The sequence below is a fragment of the Passer domesticus genome, chromosome 13 (assembly GCF_036417665.1).
Source record: "Passer domesticus isolate bPasDom1 chromosome 13, bPasDom1.hap1, whole genome shotgun sequence".
In the NCBI taxonomy this organism is placed as follows: domain Eukaryota; kingdom Metazoa; phylum Chordata; class Aves; order Passeriformes; family Passeridae; genus Passer; species Passer domesticus.
The window spans coordinates 14,428,887-14,443,792 of NC_087486.1; the positions used below are offsets into that span (position 1 = coordinate 14,428,887).

A 14,906-nucleotide genomic window follows, 5' to 3' on the forward strand; every position below is an offset into this window, starting at 1 on the left:
TTAGACACATGCTGGCTGAGCAGTCAACAATCTCCTCACACTGCAGCTCCCTCCATCTTCCAGACTCCTTTAACCACTGCTCTGCACAGGAAATAGAACTTGGCATGTTCTGTTTTGTTACTCTGCTCCTCAGGTCCCCAAAGTGACCCTCTAGAGCTGACCAAGTGCACACAAAGTCCTCGATGTGCAAGCCAAGGTGTCCAGGAGCCCATCCATCACCTCCATGGAGCCCACCACAGCAGACTCTGCTCCCTCCCAAGGCTCAGAGTCACCCTGGTTCTGCTGGAACATTTTTAGGGAGCTGTAAAGGATAAAAGCTGAAAGCCCATACTTCTGTCTGCAGGAATTCTGTGCAAAAGTCAAATATTGCTACTTCTGAAATTATTATGTATCACTGGCACATTCTTAATAATGGCTGCTTACTAATTCTTAATACTGAATGTTGACTTCTCACAGAAAATTAGTACATAAATGTCTGCACTTCACAGCTTTATCCTGTTACAAACTGCATTTTCTTTCTTTGTAACTCAAATGGCCTAAATTGCAGACTTATAGAATTTGTGACCTTTCTAACTCCACACATGCAATGCTGCCCTCTGGTTTATTCTGTTTTCTTTAGAGCAGCCCCACACAGCATCAAACACACTGTTCCAACACTTCCTCTCACCTCCAAAAAACATTTTGCTCATATATACAAACAAGTGCCATGTTCCCCCCTTGCCCCTCAGCCTGCTGCCCACCTGGGGGGTTCCTGTGTCCTGAGGGCAAAGGGGGAGAGGGAAACAACCTCGGTGTCAATCACAGAATATCAAGGGCCCTTGAAAAAACAATGGAGAAGTTATTAACTGTGAAATTCCTGCCTTCCTGGCTCCAACCAGGCTAATCATATTCCTTCCTCTGTCTGAAGCTGGGATAGGAGAGAGACTTAACTATTAAGATTCCCCTGATTATTAAAACACAGAGTGAAAAGCACTGGAAAGAAACAATGCTAGCAGACTAGAGGAACATTGATGATGTTTATCAAGATCATTCTCTGAAACAAATGGAGCAAAAGACCTACACTTTTAAATATTAATTATATTTTTGCTTTATTCCTTGTCTTCTGGATAACTTCTGGGTGAGTAAAAAAAACACCTCAATATTGGTAGGAAAAATTTCAATTTGTTCTCAAGGCAGAGGTCATCTTTTCCTGGAGGGGAACCTTTCTGTGGGTACTGATTTCAGCTGCATCTCTCATGCTCACACCACTGGAAGGGTCACGTCCAACTCTGGTTCTGTTTTCTCACAGAGCTCCACTCACTAGAAGAGCAAAGAGGAGCTAAATTTAATCTCTACTGAAGGCATGATCAGCATAGATGGAAAAGAACAAAATGCATATGGAAGCAGAACGAGAACATTACTCAACTTGCAGCTATTTTAATCTTTTTGCAAGAAGAATCTAAACCAGATTCTTTGCTACTGCAAAAGAAGAAGACATTCCAAAAATCCTGCAGTGTTCCACCCCTCACATGCAGAACCTCCCTTCCCTCTCAGGGCTCAGATCACCAGGGCAAGGCTTTAGAAGTTTCAGAAGAATTTCAGGGTTCAGAAATCCAATAAACAGGTAAAAAGAACATCTAAAATATCAGACTTATGCATTTCTCGTACAATTAGTTGGGATAATATGAGAAAGCTTCAGTGCAATCACAATCCTTGACTTCTCACTCATTAATATACAAGGTGTACAAGGAGAGGTCAGAGAAGCAACATTACAGATCACACCAAGTATAACTATAGACAGTATTTTGAGACATTTTGAGACATGCTTTGTTCTCACAGCTTCAGGATAGTTTTACTCTGAATAAGAAACAAATCAGAGAAAACCCAAAACCCCTTTTCTGCAATGTTTCAGTGAGCTGATGCCCACTCACTCCATGAGAAATTTCCTCCTTCAAAGTCCCTTCAGACATTTGCCTGCTTCCCATGGCCTATTGAATCAACATGAAAGCCCAAAAGCAATGCAAGTATCATTTATTCAAACTGGGCAAACTGTGTGGTTTTGCAATGCAATTTGATTTCTCATTATGCCACTGACTCGGTTTGAAAATTTTGAATACCATAATATCATTTACTTCAGGCAAACTGCAAATATTCAGGGCCTGAACTGAAATCACCACATTTACATGGCTATGGAGGAAACAAGCAAAGGACCTGGCTCTGCTAGATAATCTCACAGCAAAAATCACACAGCAAAAATCCCTTCTGCACATCTTTGTTTTTCATTTGCAATATCTTGCAGTATTTTACTAATATTAGTGAGCACATTCTACCCAGAAGTTCAAGCTGATAAAAAGGCTCTGACTTAAACCTGACAGTTTTATTATTGTCTCCAAATAGAGCAATTACTGGTTTTAACCCCACAAATGTGTGATACCCATCAGCCTCCAAATCCTGTCTGCCTTTCTACTTTCTGACCCAGATCAAAGCACTCCATATTTCTCATGAAGTAAGGAGCACTCAGTTGCTTTCCACAAAAGTTCAACAACTTTCAAGTTTAACACCCATATTCACATTGCTGCCTATTACACAATTCATTCTCCAACAAAAAAATAAAAACTACAGTGGTTTTACATTTTTTAATGGGTAGCTTTAAAGGAGCAGTCCTGTCACTTCAGACTTTAATATCCAGAAATTATCCAAGTAACTTTGGGTTCACTCCCCAGCTTCGCCATTTATTTTATTTCACACTCAACACATCTGGGTCTCCCTTTTGGGCACTAAGCAAGGTCCCTTTTTCTCCTTTGCTGTCAAGAGCTCTATGGCTTGATCCTTGGAGATGTGGCTCAGGGAACAGGATGCTGTTGAGAGAGTTCCTACGAGTTACTTTAAGGAAGAAGTGGTTACATCACAAGCCTGGGCAGAACCAATAAGCAATAAAAATTATTTAATGCATAAAAGACTCAAACAGAAAGACAGGAGTTACTGAACTCCAAGGAGTAACTAAGTTTTTCTTTGGAAGCACTGGCTTGGGAAGCAGGAACAGGAGCACAGCCAACTGCCTGCAATGGTTTCACCAGAAAATCCTATTAGAGTCAAGAAATCCGTTGTGATCATTAATGTAACTTCTCCTTTGCTCCATATCACTTCCTCTTGGTAAGGAAAAACAGTCAAGATGCAGCACCCAGTAAAAAAAGTCAACCTTATCCATTACTTTCTGTCATCACCTCTTTATATTACTGCCCTAGGAAATAAAGCCAGACGATCTATAATGGAATTTCAATAAGGGCACTCAGAGGAAGCCCAGAACAACCATATTACAGGATTATGGTGTGGGATAAATGAACTTCTTCATCCACACGATGTGTTATTTCAGAAGCTTTTACAAAAAACCTGGGAGAGATACCACTGCAAGTTGCTAAGGGACCATTTTTTGAAGGAAAACTGTTTATAACAGTTAGAACTTTGAGATGCCTTATTACAAACTTAGCAGGCTGGGTGGTCCTGGTTCACATTTTCAAAGCTGTCACAAGTAATAACCTTTATTACCAACTTCTCATTAGACTGAGAAAGATTACCTCCCCTCTCTCAGAAGTGCAGGGGACATGTCTGTGCATTTCAGCAGCACTGGAACTGTGGCTCTGTAACACTTCATAGCTTTCAATATTAGAATCCTTTTTTTTTTCTTTCCTAAGTATCTCCTCATGAAAAAATCTGACATGAGTATGGAGGACAGAACTACACACATGGTCTCTGGCTAGGAGCAAACAACTAACACTGGCAAGGGAAGCAGAAGGAACAGGTTTAAATTTCAACTTTTCCCAAAGCCAACGTGAAGAAACAAAAACGTCCTAATTATATTCCTGGGATCATCAAAAAGTGCAATCAATGTCCTAAAGTGATACAGAAGTGGACAGAAACCTCAGTATCAACCCAAGTGATGATGAGAATAAAGACTCTTAATTGTCAGAGTGTTTATTAATGACAACAGCAAGAAAATCCAGAAGAGGCAAGCAGAGGTGTATGCCCAGTCTCTTAACACAGTAGCAAGTTCACACAACTACTGAGTTACAAACATGCACTATAGTAGCTTATACATGTCTGCAGGAGACTTTATTGCAAAAAAATTAGTTTCTTTCAACTATCATTCAAAGAAGTCAAAAAAGTTTGATCCATAAACCCTCAAGCAGAGATGGTCTCTGCTGAAGCTGCTTCTCAGTTTCTGAAAAGCTTTTATAAAGTTCTCCCATTTCAAATCAGAAGAAATGAGGAACTCACACTATGTAACTTCAAAACACTCATACAGAACAATAAAAACAGGGTTACTTTTTCATTACTCCACTGACTACTGTGAAAAGAACAGGAACATAATCCAAGAAACATAATCTGCTGGAGTACTCCTAAATGTCCATAACTTTTAATATTTCATCAATTTTTGTAAAGACAGTATCATACACATGACTAAACCATTTTTTTACACCAGTGAGTAATCTCTCCAGATCAGGAAAGAAAACCTATGAAGAAAGGAAGAAATAAGTTTTAACATTCACCTCTCCAAGCCATGTAGCCCCTGTTGACAATCCTTAAACTTTATATTATTTCTAGAAGTCAGAAATTGCTGTGAACAATTAGCAGGAAAACTTCTAAATACAACTCTTACTGTAATTTCTAGCAGAAGGACCAGAACCCTGCTCCTGTTTGAATAAGGCAGCACCAGCCCTGCTCCCCACACCATCCATATATAGTAAGGAATGCTCAGGGCACCGTGGTGCTCCTTCTCCCAGGGATCTGTGCCAAGCAGAACCAGGGGAAAAGGAAGGATCATCTCCTGCTGAAATCAAACTGGATGCTTAAAAAAAGGCTCCAGCCTCCCAAGCCAATGGAATGGAATAAGGAAATGATGAAGTGGCACAAAGAGCACACTGCACACTTGGGTCCAATGTGACAAGCAAAAAGCCAACACCAGTAAGATATTGCCCTACTCACACAGATCAAAGAGAAACAGCTCTCAACTCTGCCAGCAGTGGAATTGCCAGTCACAACTCAGCCAAAGGACAGCATCTCCTGAGGAAGCCACAGAGTAACCAGCCACAAAATCCACCTTGCCTAAAACCGAGTGCCCAGTTTCTGTGATAGTTACTCTGATCCACTTCTGCTTTCCCAGAAGGTTTTCAAATGCAGGGGTCGGCTGTTCTGAGGTGTTTCAGCACCCAGCAGCTCCCATTCCTCTCCTGTATTCCTGACATACTGCAGGACATCTATTCCACTCAGAGTCACCAAATACAAGTATGAAAATGTACATGGAATGTCCATAACATCTGCATGAACCCTAAAATCCTCTTTTTTTTGGGGAACCTCATACTAGAACACCTTGACACAAGCAGAAAGATCCAGAGAAGAGATTATCTCCAAGGAACTGAGAGCATGACGCTAACACAAAGATAATTTTAGCCAACATGGATTGGTTTGTTGTGTTCCATGTGGAAGGAAGGTGCAGCTTGAGGGGAGCTCCAGTTCAACAGACACGGCCAAAATGGAGTTGTGCCACAGGAAAAGCAAAGTCAAGACTGTACTGATCTGATCCCTGGCAGAGAGACTTCAAGACCTACATATTCATGTATTCTCCAAGAACAAAAGGAGGTTAAGTGCTTTGAATTCATCATGTTTCACTCAGGAGCAAGATTATTTAAGGATTGCTGTGCTCCACAGCATGAAATTCAGCCAACACTTATGGTATTTCTGGGACAGCAAGCAGCATAATCCTTCTAATATGAGGAAGCTCAAAGAAGCAAAACCCTTTTGATGAAATTATTTAAGCTAAATAAAGTTCACCCAAATAATTCCAGACCACTGATGCAGCAGTTCTTACCCAACAGCAACACAGACACTTAAGCATTTCCTACAGATCTGGAAGAACTGACTGCTAAATCCTGAAGTGTTTTGCTTAAACAAATACCCTCATAAATCTTCACCAAGTATAAAAAAACCTGCTAGAATCAAACAAACAAGCCACAGAAAAGAATAATGTTTAAAAGCTGTGATGCAATGTCCAGTGGTGACCAGCTATTCCGAGTGAGTTATGGCTCACTGCAGTGGAAGTGTCCTCACCCCACTTGCTCTGTAACCACTGCTTTCGGAAGCTCGAGGATCCTGTGGTTACAGAACCTCTTGTCTGCATAAATGAGACCCAAATTTGTTTTTCCATGAGTTCTTGTGGGTCAGTGACCTATTACAAAAACGTTTTTGATGAAATCAGGTTCATTTATTTTCATGTTGTTAAAATAAACCTCATTGTTTTGTGGCCCTGGTCAGAGGTACTAATGCAAACCAAACCCTCTCACTGAAGCATTGCATCCTGCTCCTTGCCCCTGCCCTCAGCCTCCCCTGAACTTTTCCTGTGCTTGGACTCCTCCTGTGCTGGCCTATTGACAGAGCTGCTAATGGCTTCCCTTGCAAAAGAGGGGCCAATTTTTAATTTTTTTTTTTAATAATGTTTGCAGAAGTAATAAAAGGTTTGCTCTTGGACCAGCCATAACCAAGAGCTTGGCTGTCCAGCAATGCCTGAGTAATGTGCAACCATATAATTATGTGCTACAGACAGAGGCAGCCATGAAATGTGATGGTATTAGTGCCCTCTAGGAGCCCACAGGACATAAATGCAGTAACTAGGAAGGATCATTTTTCCAACTGCACATACCCCATTAGAAAATATCACCTCCACACATGTCCAAAGGAGAAGTGGTTTCCTAAAATGATTTCATTCACTGGATAGCCTCAAAGGATAAGGAAGTGACAGCTGCTGTACCATTTTAAAATTTATTTCACAAGGGTCCCATGACAATAACCACAGAAATGGGGTTCTTGGACAAAACCCATGGAAAAGAAAGAGTGGCAGGGATTGATCTTTGAACTAATTTATAACTAACACAGTCAACTTTTTTTTGGTGTTGGTATTTTTTTTGGTTGGTAGGGTTTGGGTTGTTTTTTTTTTGTTTTGTTTTGCTAAATAAAGATGTTCCAGTAGAAACCCCAAGCAGCAGGTAGTGCACAAAGCATCAGCTCATCAAGGTTCTCTGGCTCCTTTTCTACCTTTCCCCCCGCCCCCCCCCCCCCCCCCCCCCATTTTACCTCCAGATTGTGTGGACAAGCCCTACCCCTTGCAAGGCACTCATCAATAGTAGAAGGATGGAATTTTTACCATTTCAGAATGTCTGTGCCCTCACATCAAGCACAATTCCAGTAAAAGTGTCTGGGGTGCAGGAACACACATTATCACACAGCTGACACACCTGGAGCAAGTTTTGCCAGGCTGACTGGGGGACTGACTTCCTCAATTCATCTGCACCTATTTTCAGTCCTCAAACTTCAAGTGCAGCAAATGCAGGATTTTTTTTGCAAATTGACAGCTTGTCATAATTCTACCAGGGTGAAATACGAAAAGGCAATTTTTAGGTTTTTCTAACTGGATGTTATGAAATACAAAATATTTCAAGCACATAACCTGTACTCACACCACACCAGCTCACCTGTGCAGAAAATATATTTCAATGCTTGCAGCAGTGCTTGATTAATTTCAATAAAAACTGAAATTATGATTTTTAATATAAGGAAAAAAAACCCCAACATCAAAATCCAAGCCACAGATGCCTCTCATGGGAGGTACCACCCTGCTCAGAGCCCATGACACAGCTGAGCACTGCTCTTTTCCAAGTACCCAGTGCCCACAGAACGACCAAGTCTGCCTCCAAAAAAAGCCCCAGATACATTTTTTTCATGTTTCAGCTTTTTCTTACACTTGTGTAAGTCATATTCTACCCAGTGATGCTTCTAAAAATCAGCTGACCTTTTCACAATGTGCTTTAAAGTACTGAAATACTTAGAACAGAACCACAGCCACCTTTATTAAGACACTGAACAGGACAGTGGTTTCTGTACAAGCAAAACACAGACTGGGGGCATCTGAAAATGACCCAGGTTTGGCTTCTAGAAGTCATTTCAAGCTTTTTTTTTTTTTATTTCACCACACTCTTACTCCAGTAGTGATCTATACTTGCACTTGAACCACTCTGTCTCCCAAAAAATAAACAAGTTCTACCTGCAAGCCCCTATTGGCAGGAGAAGATAAACACTAATTAATCTTGAGATGCTCAGGCATTGACATTACAGAAGTGTCTCTGTGTGAATAGGCTACTTGGCTATTCTGGTGCACATTTATATTACACAATATTCAGTTTTAACCATGAACAGAATTCATATTATTAGAGTTTAAAAAAAAAACCAAAACACACAACAATTTTTTATTTGGCTTTTCTAAAAAATACCTTAAATTCTCTAGTTGCAAGGTTCTAGTTACCTCAGCCCTGTGGTAGATCTTTTGAAGAAAATTCAGTGAGTTGCTAGGAATAATTCCTGTCAAAACTGGTGGCTACAGATATGAAATCAATCAAATTCAAATGGAAATTCATGTATTTTGGACTATAAAATGTTAAGACAGTCTTAAAACTTTAAGTGTGCTTCATTTTGGGATGTGCATTTACTGCTCACAGTACACAGAAAATTATTTATCATTCCTGGTCACTACCACTGTACTACAGCCAAAATAAGTGAACACTTTCTTCTGAAAAATTACTATAAATGATAGAATACTTTATTCCCCATATGAACTGGGGTGAACTTGGCTTTACTGGAGTATCTTCTCCCATCCTGAGCTGTTGTGAGAATCTTGACTCTATATGGAAATGTATGTACCAGACATCTTGCCACATTCCCTTGCAGAAAAAATGACTTTTTGTACTAAGAGCCGCAAATCCCCCTCCTCCCCCAGTTTTTATATTGATTGCATCTCTGAAGTGTGGGAACAGGAAAAAGAGAGCTCCTTTAAAGAAAAAAGAACAATAATCATTCCTGACCATGTCTGATACATCACTCACACAACGGACTGACATTTCTCTCAATTACTGGCACTTAAACAGCGTAAGAAAAATACATCTCAGTGACATCTTCCAGAGCAGCCAGTGCACACTATTGACAGATAAGGGAAGCATGTGAGCCATACCCTGGGAACATTCATTTTGGCTGTTTGAGCCAAGAGCAGCACATAATGCTCAATCAAAAGCAATACCCAATTAATGAGCTTCCTCCTTCCTTCCAAGAATTAACGAAGGTGAGCTGCCAGCTCGAGCCAAGGTGGGACTGGATGCAATACCTGCACTCCTCCCCCATGGCTGACTGAAGTGCACTACTCACATTCCACCTGTCAAGATCTATTTTACTGTTTTATCCTTTTATTTGTAGCCACACATTCCCCCATATGGATCCACAAGAGCTACTCTGTCCTCACTACTGGTATTGTCCTGAGTGATTCTAAATGTAAAATATCAACCACACAGCTCAGCAATGCACCATCTGCATCTTGCATAGCAGTTTCCATTATATCTCATGAATAAAATTTGTATTTATTATTTTATCTTCTTGTTATAGTTCACATTCCTCAGGGAAGTGCTGATTTTGCCTGGGTTTTGTTAAGCAAGTCTTATAAGAAACAGGAATTCCTTACTGGTGACTTCCTCTGTAGTCAGATATTTAGTGTGAGCTCCTGCAGGGGTGAAGGGCAGCTGGAAGACCATTAAATTCCTCTGCTCCAAGCATGATAAAACATGATTTATTTTAAAATTTGATTTGGGATTGCCAAAGCACCTCAGCTCTCTCCATTGGAAAGGACAGCACACCCCTGATACTTAAGAGGTGGTCAGCTAGGTCAGCAGGGGCAGAATTAGATTTGGGAAAGAGAGGCAGTTCAGTTTCTTGCTGCAGGTGCAAATGAGCAAATCTCCATTTCTGGGGCTGCCTCCCAGCCCAGGCAGCTCCAGTCCCCATTTCAGCAGAGCCAATGTGCAGGGCACACAGGGCAAGGGTGGATCACCCTCCTCTACACCTCTGCCAGCCCCACCTTTCCCACTGGGTTTCTCAGCTGGCTCTGGGGGGTGCCTTTGAAGAGTCTGATCTCTGAACTCTGTAGCAAGGGTAACTGAACACCCCAGGGTACAACTGAGAGGGGACCCAGCCTCCCTCCAGAACAGAATCAAACTGGGCAGCTCTGGGCAATGACATGAGGAATATTATGAACATGGAAAGCTGCTACATGAGGGTGTTGCTGCTACTCTATTGCTGTCAGGGTCAGACACAGCAGATGAAGTAGTGATGATGATATGGCCCACCCTTAAGCAGTGAAAAGTGCATTACAGCCCCTAGAAACTGCAGAGCCACACTCCAAATCAACACAATTCTTGAACAACCTAGTCAGACTCTACCCATGCAAGTTAAAACAATTAGTCCCTCAAATAAATTCATGAATTTACTATGTATTTTTCAGAGATGCTGTCTGAAAGGGAAGCCCTGAACAAACCCCAGACTTGAGAGTAAAAACAAATGGAAGGGACTCAAATAATACTGTAAAAACTCTGCAGCACCAAGTGCTCCATTCTCCGTGACTGTCCCATCAGCATCCAGGAATAAAACCAATAGCACCCTGTCAGATACTCCCACCCAAAACATTCTGGCTCCTCATGTTGATCTTCTCACAATGTAAACAGTCACACAGACACTCATTTAAAAAGCAGTGCTAAATTGGCTTGAAAATGCAAAGTAAGAGAGATTGCTTTGTCAGATATTGGTTACAGGACTCTTTTTTTATGACTGGAATAATTTCTCAGAGGATGTGGGGAAAAAAAGTTATCAACAATATTAATTAAATATTAACCAATATCAATAAGTATTACTTAAATGTGCAGGCATCAGCCAATGCAGCAAAGAGCTTTATACTGCTCAGCTCACAGCTGCAGGCAGCACAAGAACTAAGTGCTAATCTGTCCTAACCAGGAGACCAGAACACACCTCCAGGTGTCCCAGCCCGAATTTCAGTGTTGTTTATTCTTTTATATTGATTGCATCTCTGCCAGAGATGCAAGTTTATTCTTTGCCAGCTCCCACAAGGAATGGTTCAGTTTCCAAGTGGTCTCTGATAGAAGGAGTTTTCCCCATTTATAAAAGATGGCACCAGTGGCACCCAGCCTGTGACCTGGGATTAGACCCACAGGACTGTTTTCCCCTGAAGGCAGCTCCTGCAGCAGCAGTTCTGCCCTGCAGGGAAGTGCAGCTCAGGTTCTGACATATCCCACACCCAGTTCCTCAGGGGACAGAGGGATGCTGCTGACTTTGGGGGAAAGCAGAGAAATCCAGGACTCCAGGGTGCAGAGACACCTCCAGCAGCCCCTGGGCAGGCTGGCAGCACACCTGGTACTAAACCAACCCAACCCACCTGTGGCAGCTGGAGCAGCAAGAGGGAAACACACAATTGCTAAAGCCAGTTAAATACCCAGTCACAGCTCTAAATCCCTTTCATGAGCACAGATTTCCAACGGGATGTGTTATCCATCATACCACAGGAAAATGGAGACTGAAAACAAGAAGGAATTTTTTTTCTGAAAGGTTAAATTGGACCTGTGTGACATCTTCACAGCTCCTTGTGCCTCTGAAACGTGTAGTGCATGCAGCTCCAGCAGGAACACCCAAACTGCTCACCCTTGTGTAAACACCAGGCTCTGCTCATGCTGCCAAGGATTGCCTTTGTTTACAGCAGCAAAGAGCTGCCCAATGCTTTTATTTCTTTCCCAGCTACTCTGGAGCACCTACCAACCTCTCCACTCAGCATGGTAATTGTGGAAGATGCTTTTTGTATTACATGATTTATTTAAAGCCTGTCCAATCTCAATTTATGAAATCCGGATTGTGAAGCACCACATAACAATTTATTCTTTTCCTTAGCATCTTTGGTCACTAATAGCAATTTTACAGTACACTGTGCCAAATAAATACACTTTAATACCTCAATCAAGCATTTGGGAAGCTGCTTACAAAGACTCAATGCACAGTAGCATCACTGCAGTTAAAAATCAAACCTAATTTCCATTTTGACCTGTGTCTTCACACAAACCCAACCAAAACCATACCAGGGTTAAAATCTGGATTCTAGCTTTTTGCTATTTTCTTAGAGCTAATTATTTTTCCCAACTTTGAGAAGATTTGATTTGGCCACGCTTATACATTTTTCCCCCCTCCCCTAAACAACAAAAACACAGTTTTAGTGTTTTCAGATGTTGAGATCTTTTATGCTTGCTAAAGACACTAATTTGAGTAGAAAGAAGCAGCCATCAGCCAAAGTCCATTCTTTTGAAGATTACAGAGCTACGTGACAATTTCTGGCAGTTGGCCGTGGAAAAGTCAGGATCTGTTGGTGTCTTATATCCTGCCTCATTTTTCACATAAATGTGTGACATACATCTGGCTCTGGAAGAAATGTCAGTTCATCTTTCAGGCCCACCAATTCGCCTCTGGATCCTCCTGGCACGTGACATTTCATAATCATTTATCTTAAAATCCTACACTGTGTTAATAGCAAAGCATAAAAGTGAAATGCTAAAATCCAAAATAGGGGTCGGTACCTCACCACTAATCTTTATGTTCTGGAATAAAGCTCTACAACCTTGCTGCAATAAAAGCACTGGAAATATTTTGGCTTTTCCACTGTGGTGAGCACCACTGGTCTTTCTCAGGATTCTGAATCTTAGCATTCAGCAGAACTTACATCAAACACACTGAATTTTGGGTTAGAGTCCTTCACTTTCCAAGTGCTGAGTACAAACATGCCAAAAAATGAAGTGGTTTCTACCTTCCACTTCCACAATGCTTCCTTTCCCAGCTTTGTGCTGTCTGTCAATTCAAGATACCTTGCATGATGTTCTTTCTTCAACTGATTGGCCAGATTTTATTGAGCCAATATTCAATTCTGACCATATCCTCCTTTATTTGCATTTGAAGCATTAATGTCCCACCAAAAACAAAAAATCAGAGTAAATCCAAATAACTGGAGGGCCACCCCCATGGCAGATTTAGCAGCAGTGGGTATCAGCTCTAAAGACATTTTATTTAAAGTTTAATTTACAGGACATGTCAAACAAAATTTTGCTAATTTGCTCAGATAATAAGGATGGAAGTGCTTCAATGTCCAGACAAGTGAAAATAAAATGAGCTCTAATATTCACCTGAGCCTAAGCCCTTTGGAAGCTTACCATGAGGAGTGGAACTCCCCCTGTTACTTTGAATGAAAACCTTTATATGTGGTATTCTGCCAGGAATAGAAATTACTCCTGTTCTTTAAAGTTTGACCCAGTACAGCTGCTTTGTTTAAAAATAAGTTAATGATTACTTTTGCATCCACTTCAATAGATCAAAAAAGAACATTATTCCAAAAATCGAAGCAATGTAAGTGATTTTTATTTGTTATTTGAAAGAAATTAAATGGAAAAAAGCCAGTTTTTTTTTAATGCAACCAACATACTTTCTTCATTAACATTTTGCAATGTTTGACAATACTTAATAAAATAGCTTTAATATTACCTAAAATGTTGCAATTTAGCCTTTGTGAGTTACGCCAAACTTTCCACAGTCCATTCTCCAAAGCCTCCTCATAGCAAAAAAGCCAGATTTATAGTTTTGTCCTAAAAATGATTTAAGCTAAAATACCAAAAATTTGCAAGTTTCCAGGCCTCCCTTTCATACTATATTAATTTAGGAAATATTTTAATGACAGGCAATCCTAAAAGAGAAGCAGAGATGCAGTATGGTGAGCAGGCCAAGTTAAGAGTTCATACAGGGAAGAACAAAAAAGCTGAGACTTTCAAACATCACAGACTTAAAGAGACACTATTAAAGGTATCATATTTCCTGCCTTCTGCTTTCACAATATATATTGTTTTCATTTGCTGGCAGAGCAGGCTCTGCAGAAACACACAGATGACATTTGAGTTTTGTTTCTGGCTACCAAGAGCCAGCCTTTCTCCTGGAAGTTTTTCAAAACTCTTTCAAAATTTAACTACCTGAACCTTTATCTAAATATAGGTATTAGAAAACTACATGAATCTTTATCTAAATATAGGTATGAGAAAGATTTATTTATGTATGTATTCACATGTATATAAAATGAGCTTAAAGCTAGGACTTGGTAGTTACGATACTGACTCTTCACAATGATATATAATGTGAAAAAAACTATTCTACAATGTCAGGCTATGTTTAATTTTAGAAAATTAAGCTAGGTTGTTTTTTTTCTGAAATAAATCAGCTATGGCAAAACTCTGCACCTGAAATTACCTTCTAATTGAATATAGGTGCAAATCTGTTAGGATTTAAAACTCATCTCCTTTATTGCCATAGATGGAGCTTTCTGATTCATGACAAAAGTACTGGGTAAATTAATTTTAAATGTTCAGCACACTCATTAAACAACTCAAATGCAAATGTAATCCTGAGATCATCTGAAACAGCTTTAGCACAGCATTAGCTCAATACTCCAGACTTCTCTTGAATAATTGCTGGTGGGGACTTAACTCTTGAAAGCTGCTTTAGAAAATATCAATGGGAAAATAACAAGTCCTACAAGAAATGCCTTGCAGATAACAGTTACCAACCAAGCATAAAAAGCCTGCATTCCAAACCAGCTTGGGATATTGTTCTGGTCACCTACCTCTAACAAAGAACAATCCTCCAAGGTATTTCAGTTTTACAGAGATTTTGTTCTGCTCTCACCATAAACAGACAGAATTAATGATGATGAACAGGAGCACACCCAGCTAAGAGCAGCAATTGGGTGCAGAATTAACTTTGTCCTTTTAAATATTTAAATTTATACTCCTGCAGGGCCAGGAGTTTCCTATAAACTTATTCCAAATTAAGAGACATCTTACATTCACCTTCTCCAAAAAAATGAAAGAAATTAACTTAATTGCTATCAAAAGCAGAGGAACTCTACAATCCATCCTCCACTGAGTCCTCCTTGATACCCTGGAGTCCACTGCTATCACTGGCATTATGCT

At 40.4% G+C, this 14,906-nt stretch overlaps 1 protein-coding gene across 2 annotated transcripts in view; it reads right to left on the reverse strand.

Annotated features, from left to right (window-relative positions):
* Nucleotides 1-14,906, reverse strand: part of SLIT3 (slit guidance ligand 3) — a 474,203-nt gene that overhangs the window by 433,848 nt on the left and 25,449 nt on the right. The gene's annotated exons all lie outside the window — the stretch shown is intronic.